The sequence below is a fragment of the Microtus pennsylvanicus genome, chromosome X (genome assembly GCF_037038515.1).
Source record: "Microtus pennsylvanicus isolate mMicPen1 chromosome X, mMicPen1.hap1, whole genome shotgun sequence".
NCBI classification, from domain to species: Eukaryota; Metazoa; Chordata; class Mammalia; order Rodentia; family Cricetidae; genus Microtus; species Microtus pennsylvanicus.
The window spans coordinates 29,633,749-29,642,258 of record NC_134601.1 but is presented as its reverse complement, the minus strand read 5'-3'; the positions used below and the strand labels follow the sequence as shown (position 1 = coordinate 29,642,258).

General features: G+C 40.2%; 1 non-coding gene across 1 annotated transcript; it reads right to left on the bottom strand.

The window, feature by feature from the left end:
• Nucleotides 1–4,814: 4,814 nt before the first annotated feature.
• On the bottom strand, nucleotides 4,815–4,886 carry Trnaa-cgc (transfer RNA alanine (anticodon CGC)). The gene has a single exon. It is a non-coding gene; the product is annotated as a tRNA-Ala (tRNA).
• Between the last annotated feature and the right edge of the window lie 3,624 nt (nucleotides 4,887–8,510).

Here is an 8,510-nt window from a genome sequence, read left to right as displayed (position 1 = left end):
TTATTGAGTGTGTCCTTTGCCTTACATGAGCTTTTCAGTTTCAGGAGGTCTCATTTATTGTTGTTCTCAGTGTCTGTGCTACTCCTGTTATATTTATGAAGCGGTCTCCTGTGCCAATGTGTTCAAGGATACTTCCCAACTTCTCCTCTATCAGGTTCAGAGCAACTGGATTTATGTTGAGGTCATTAATCCATTGGGACTTGAGTTTTGTGTATGACTGAAGATTTAGATCTATTTGTAATCTTTTACTTGTTGACAACAGTTATCCAGCACCATTTGTTAAAGATACTTCCATTTTCCATTGTATATTTTGACTTCCTTGTCAAAAATCAGGTGTTCACTGGTGTGTGAATTAATGCCAGGGTCTTTATTTGATTCCATTGGTCCATGTGTCTGATTTTATGCCAATACCAAATTGTTTTTTATTACTATAGCTCTATGTTGAAGTTTTAAGTCAGGGATGGTGATGCCTCTGGAAGTTCTTTTATTGTACAAGAATGTATTAAGTTTTCTGAGGGTTTATTTTGTTTTTTTATATGAAGTTGAATATTGTTCTATAAGTCTGTGAGCAATTGTGTTTGGATTTTGATGGGCATTTCTTTGAATCTCTAGAATGTTTTTGGTAAGATTGCCATTCATATTATGTTGGTCCTACCTATCCAAGAGCATCTATGAGCTTGAGAGATCTTTCCATTTTCTGATATCTTCTTCAGTTTCTTTCTTTAGAGACTTAAAGTTCTTGTCATACAGGTGCTTCAGTTGTTTAGTTATAGTTACCCCAAGAGAATTTATATTTTTGGCTTTTGCAAAATTGATAATTCTCTGATTCTTTCTCGACCCGTTTATCACTTGTATATAGGACGGCTACTGATTGTTTTGAGTTGATCTTGTATCCTGCCACATTACTGAAGGTGTTTATCAGCTGTAGGAGTTCTCTGGTAGAGTTTTTGTGATCACTTATATGTACTATCATATCATCTGCAAATAATGAAAGTTTGACTTTTCTTCCTTTCCAATTTGCATCCCTTGATCTCCTTTGTTGTCTTATTGCTCTAGCTAGGTCAACAAATACTATATTGAAAAGATATGGAGAGAGTGGACATCCTTGTCTTCTTTCTAATTTTAGTGGAATCACTTTGATCTTCTCTCCATGTAATTTGATGCTGGCTGTTGGCTTGCTGTAAATTGTTTTTATTGTGGTTAGATAGGTTCCTTGTATCAAGATCTCTTCAATATTTGTACTCCAGATGGGACTCAAACTACGTCATATTCCACATATAGTACTTGGGGCATGTACCCCAAGCACACTTCAACCTACCAGAAGGACACTAGCTATTTCATCTTCATTGCCGCTCTATTCCCAATAGCCCCAAATTAGAAACAACCTAGATGTCTCACAATAGAATAAGGGATAAAGACAATGCTGTACACTTATATAAAAGAGTATTTTTCTTATTTTAGAAAAAAGACATCATGAAAATTACAGGTTAATGGATGGAACTAGAAAAAAAATTTTGGGTGAGGTAACCCAGACACAGAGAGACAAACACGGTATGTACTCACTTCTAAGTGGATATTAGATGTAAAGCAAAGGGTAACCAGGCTGCAATCCAGAGCTCCAGAGAAGCTAGGTAACAAGGAAGACCCAAGGAGGGATGCATGGATCGCCCTGGGAAGGGGAATTAGATGAGATCACGTGGGTAAACTGGGGGTGAGGAGGTGGTGAAGGAGAGGCAATGGGGAAGGAGAACATGAGGTAACAGGATGGTCATAGAAAATGGAGTGGGAAAGCAATGAAAGAGGGAACTTGATAGAAACAGTCACTACGGTTTTAGGGAGAATCCTGGTGCTAGGGAAATTCCCAAGAATCCACAAGGATGATCCCAGCTAAGATTCCTAGCAGTAGTGGAGAGGGTTCCTGAACAGGCCTGTAACACCCGATTTTGTGTTACACCCTCGGTACAGTTCGCGTGCCACTGTACCATCTGCGAGTCAGGCAAAGGACTGGAGATTGAAAGAACACACAAAGAAACCAGGGTCATTAGGAACAAGATCAGCCGAATGCCAGTTTATACAGATTTGGGGGAGTCCTTATCTACCTAACTGCTGCACAAGGATCTCTGCCAGGGGGGTGGGAAATTACCATATTAACAATGGAGACAAAGACCTGCAGCTAATCACCAGGTGGGGCAGGGAGAGCACAGAAACAAACAGGATGCTTTGTCAGCTGACCAGAAACTGTCCTCCAGATGCACCCCAAGGAACAAGGGCAGACCAGGGCCATACACTGGCCTTCCCCTATTACCGGATTGGTGACTACCCCAACTATCATTAAAGAGGCTTCTCCAGTAATTGGTGGACTCAGATGGGCCTTCTGTACGTGGAGAGATAGTTGTGTAGTTTGGACTATCTGAGGGGAACCCCAGCAGTGGGATCAGGATCTGTCCTTGGTGCTCAGCCTTGTTTGTTGGTGCCCATTCTCTGTGTTGAGATGTGATGCTATCTTTAATGCAGGAAGGAGGGACTTGGTCCTGCCCCAAATTAATGTGCCCTTACCCCTTGGGAGGAATAGAGAATGTGTGGGCTGGGGTGGAGAGGCAAGGGGAGTGTGAGCAGAGGTGGGAGGGAGAACTGTGGATGGAATGTCAAATGAAATTTTAAAAAACAAATTGAACAATTTAAAAAACAATGGAACCCACCCCCCAAATCCTCCTAGCCAAGACAGGTGGTTCATGCCTATAATCTCAGCATTTAGCACATGGAGAAAATAGAATGCAAAATAAAATAATAAACATTACTCATTATATATGATAAATGAATTACAAATGTACAAGAATATTTCTTACATAAATATGATAATAATTCACCATTGTAGCAACACTCTCTTTTTATTGTATTTATTGAGCTATGCATTTTCTTTGCTCCTGTCTCTGCCTCCTCTCTCCTCTTCTACCCTCTCCCATGACCCCCACACTCCCATTTTATTCAGGAGATCTTGTCTCTTTCATCTTCCTTTGTAGATTCATGTATATTTCTCTTAGGGTCCTTTGATTTATGTCTAAAAGCCACTTATAAGGGAATACATATTATATTTTTCTCTCTGAGTCTGGGTGACCTCAATATGGTTTTTCGTATCCATCCATTTTCCTACAAAATTCGAGATGTCATTATTGTGTGCCACATTTTCTTTATCCATTCTTCAATTGAGGTGCATATAGGTTGTTTCCACGTTCTGTCTATGACAAATAATGCTTCTATGAACATAGTTGAGCACATGTCCTTGAGGAATGATTGAGCATCCTTTGGGTATATTCCCCAAAGTGATATTGCTGGGTACTGTGGTAAGATGTTTCCTAATTTTCTGAGAAATCGCCATATGGATTTCCAAAGCAGCTATACTGGTTCGCATCCCTCCAGCAATGGAGGAGTGTTCATTTTACCCCACATCCTCTCCAGCATAAGTTGTCATCAGTGTTTTTGATCTTGGCCATTCTTACAGGTGTAAGATGTAATCTCAGAGTTGTTTTGATTTGCATTTCTCTGATGACTAAAGATGTTGAACATTTCCTTAAATGTCTTTCAGTCATTTTAGGATCATCTGTTGACAGTTCTCTGTTTAGGTCTGTACCCCATTTTTAGTGGATTATTTGTTCTTTTGATGACCAATTTCTTGAGTTCTTTGTATATTTTGGATATCAGCCCTCTGTCTGATGAAATATCAGAAGTATCAACCACATAATTGTTGGGAGGAGTGAGCTTCTTAACCCCCAAAATTATCACTCAGAAACTGTATTATTTAAATCACTGCTTGGCCCATTAGCTCTAGCTTCTTATTGGCTAACTCTGACATCTTAATTTAACCAATCTTCATTAATCTGTGCATTATCACGAGGTCATGGCCTACCAGCAAAGTTTCAGAAAGGGTAATTCATTGGTCCATGTGTCTGATTTTATGCCAACACCAAATTACAACAAAGGGAGATCTGACTGACTGCAACTTGGAAAGAAGACAGCCCTGCTATCTGCCTTCCCTCTTAAATCTCACTGATCCTATGGGCGAGCAATCTCATGCACAAGTAGGAAGTCGGGATCACAGAGTGCTCATTTGGTCTCATCTCCCTCCTGCTCACTCTCCCACAACTCCCCTCCTGGACAATGGCTCCAGCACAGCCTGGTACACAACAGCACAGGAGGAGGCAGAATGATCCCAAGTCTCTCTCCTTCTGGAAATACACAGGCTGCAAGCCCCAGGGTAGGAGTGGTCCTACTTGGGTCTGGAATCCCTGCATCTGCCTCCCAACTTCAGGAAGAATCTGGTGCTCACCTCCGTGAATCCATAAGCTCAACTCAGTCCAAACACCAGGAACTGAATGCTCCTTTCCAGGACTACTCTGGTCTCCATTTGAAACCGGTCGCCATAATGACCCCGGTTTCTATGACAACCACAATGCTGCCTCCCCCATAGTAACCAGGAATGGCTCCGCCCAGCCCTCCCTTTCTTTTTCTCAGAGCAAGCACTCTTCACCCTTGTTTTCACCCAAGAAAGCATACCCATTATCTGAGAAACTGTCCCACTACGAAAGCAGAGCTTTCCTTTTTTGTTCGATCTGTGAACAAAACATCCCTGGAAGCATGCCCATGTTCTACTCACCAGACCAATGCGGTGTCTATGGAAATGTCGTCACAGTGACAAATGAGCAATTTCATCCAATAATTACCTATGCATATATGACTTCATCACGGGACTTTAAAGTCTGGGACACCTTGCACAGAAACACCCTGAAAAATAAAATCAAAGGCCAAACATAATGTTTTGGGGATGCTGGGGCTCGAACCCGGGGCCTCATATATGCGAAACATGTGCTCTACCTCTGAGCTACATCCCCACACCTGCTAACAGCTTCATCAAAGCCCATGTGAATTCAGAGACACCGAGCCAACATTCAGAGTCTCTGCAAGTGTCTGCATCAGGTCCTTTGAGCATATTGGATTCCAGCTTGAGTTTACTGCTTTGATAGGATTCTTGGGACATTTCTTGCAGGAGAAAACAATCTATTTTCAATCAAAGCAAAAATAAGAACAATAAAAATAATAACAACAACAAACCTTATGCTCTTTGAAGCAAGGTAAGCTAACAATGAATGATACTTTGAATTACTCAGTTCCATCAATTTTACTTCAACTTTACTTTGCAGTTGGTTCAACATGCCAGTATCATGGGGAATTAATAATTATATGTTGCTGATATGCGGTCATATCTGAGAGTATGAGTAGCTTCCGAAAACCCTCTCTAGCATACCTCCTTTCTCTTTTAAAACACTCCTTAGTTTCCGGGCTTGAAAGGCAGTTTTTATAATCTTGGTCAGGCTGGTCATTTTGTTTCTTAACGTTGCCAATACTGTCCATCACTCTACTTTGGCAATAACTAAATGTGCGGTGGCTACTGATATATGTCCTCCTTTTCACACATCATCTAGTATATGTCTCAATATACAAAATCATTAAAGAAATACTGTATGTATGTTCAGATGAGTGAACTGTTGCCTGTTGCTGAGGTTGTTTTCAATTTCAGTGTCTTGTATATAAAGCTGTTGTTAACTGAAATAAATAAGTCTTTAAAAGAAAATATGTCCTCTTTCTCCTGGTTATATATTTGGGTTGTGATGGCCAGATGACAATTAACATATGAAGAAACAGAAAATCATTTTTCCAAGTTATTGTCCTGTTTTCCATGGCCACCAGCAGTGGGTATGGGAGAGTCATCCTCCACAAACTTGCCAGGTCTTCATATGACAAGTCTTTATTTCTGAGTATTTTATGGGGGTGTCGAGAGTCCCCTCAGAGTCACCTGTCTCTCTTCCCTAAGTGTTAAGGATGTTGATGCTGTATGTTTCTCTTAGTGGAGCATCTACTCACCCTTCTGGACAACTTTTATTTCCTGAATTGTCTATTTTCTTAGTGTCTCCTTTAGAAGCTTTCTGTATTCTGGATACAAGAAGACCGTCATCTGATATACAATTTCCCACATTCATTTTCCCAGGTAATAAAAATATGTTTCTATCATATATTTGGAAGAATAGACATTTTCTCACTTTATGGAATTCTTACCAATCCAGTTCTTCATTTAATGAAAGGGGGTTTGCTGTATTTAAGAAGTTTGTTTGTAATTCATGAACCTGAACTTTCAATTGTATTTTGCTACAAGATTCATGTTTAAGTTGTATTATGGATTTCTTTTAGGTTTATTTTTCCTATTTACTGAGGGTCTGCCTGTATGTCTGTGTGTGCTGTATGCACGTTTGAGTGCAGATACCCACTGAGACAGAAGAGTCTGTCAGTTCCCCTGGATCTGGAATTACAGGCATCTGTCACCCATCATATGGGTGCTGGAAACTGAAGTCAGGTCCTCCGCAATAGCAAAAGGCACTCTTCTGTGATATCTCTCTAGTCCTGCGTAGATCATTTGTTCATTCTCGATTGACTTTTGTATCCTGCGATGTACGTTTGTCTATATTTATATTTGTGCATGGGGAGGTCTGTTTGTCCCAAAATAAGACAGAAAGACAGGGCATTGAAGGGGATATGAGAGGGAATACACAGCCCCTCACCCTGTGATCATTTTTACATTTTTCTGACATTCAGGAAACCTCAACCCAACTGATAGAGCCAAAATTACCTGCAGATATGATGCAACTATTCCTAAAGACATCCCAAATAATGTTTAAAAATAACAACAAATAAACTAGAGTCTAAAGATAGGGTTCATTCCTTAATATCACTAGATGTCTTCAAGAGGCTTCAGGGTTGATACCCAACACCTACCCGATGGTTCACACTGTCTGTAACTCCAGTTCCGAGAGATCTCATAAAGTCTGGTACCCTCTGTGGGCATTAGGTACTCATGTGGTGCACAGACTTCTCGTGGAAAAGCATTCAAAAGCAGAAAATAAAAAACGTAATTATGTTTACTTAGGGGCAGAATACTTGTAGCCTTGAGATGAATGATGATAGCACTCTATTCTCTCTCCTATCTCACATAATCACCTTACAATTTAATTTACTGAAAGAAATTTTAAAAGGAATAAGCACAGCTAAAGGCATTGCTTTTTATTTTCATTTTTTACTTTTTAATAACCTATTGAATATTTTTTCATAATGGAAAAATAGAACCCATTTAAAGAGTAAATATGTTCTTATAGTTAATTTTAAAACCTGAATATAGGCTTTAATGTAATTTAATCTTTTTTTTTTAAAAGTTTGATAACTGTCTAGAATCCACAAAGACCACATAGAAGAAACGTGATCTTTTTTTTTTAAAAGATTTTATTTATTTATTTATTATGTATACAGTATTCTGTCTGAAGGTATGCCTTCAGGCCAGAATAGGTCACCAGATCTCATTGCAGATGCCGTGAGCCACCATGTGGTTGCTGGGAATTGAACTCAGGACCTCTGGAAGAGCAGGCAGTGCTCTCAACCACTGAGCCATCTCTCCAGCCCTGTAATTTAATCTTGAAATTTCCTGAATTACATTCTTTCAGCATTGTAACTTTAGAGCCATAAAAATCCTCCCATTTCTCCCTCTCCCACTGTACCTCCCTCCCTGCCCACCTCACACACCCTTTGCAATGTCACCTAATCTCATGTCTCTCTCTAGTCCACTCTCAGGCCGTCATGCAGGAGCCATCCTTATTCTGTGTGAGCTTCTGTCCACAGGATTAATAAGCTCACAACCTTTGCTTCATCCTGGCTGTTTCTGATATTCTTTACTGCATCGTAGATTCATCTTTACCAGGGTCAAGGTCATCAAAGGGACAGGGTAATCCTCAGGTTGCTGGTCACTGTGCTGAGCTGTACCTCCCTACCACCACCAAGAGTCCCAGAAAAACCTCAGTGAAGAGCATATGCCTGCTTCTCTGAAGTGTCTTTGTGTCTTTGCTAAAGGTGTCCCCTCACACGTGTGTGACTCTTCTGTCCCCTTCATATTCTTTTCTGTCTTATTGTCATTACCAATCAGGCACGCTGTCTACATTTCTCTAGGCTTATAAGGAGTCTGGAAGTCAGGTGATCATCCTCCAAGTTTGTTCCTCTTGAAGGTGTTTTCAAGCAAGGGTTTTTCATATTCACTGTGAGTTTCAGAATAAGCCCATTAGTTTATGAAAAGTCTGTTAGAGTTCTGTTGGTATTGCACTGGATCTATAGGTCTGTTTGAGGAGAACAGACACCTGTATCTTCCATTGCATTAAGGTGATTGCAGAGTGAATTCTAATTGGTCTTAATAATAAAATCTGGAGTCAGATATTAGGAGGTTGAATCTATAAGATCAGAACAGCAGAGCAGCCAGCTTCCAGTTCTTTCCTCTATGAAACTCTCAGACCGAATGGAGCATCCTGTCTCTACAAGACCTCAGACTGAATGCCTGGATCTCCTGCCTCGCCCTACCTTATATTCCTCTCTTCAACGGCAGGGAAGAGACAGAAATCTTTAATAAATAAATAAATTAAAAAAAA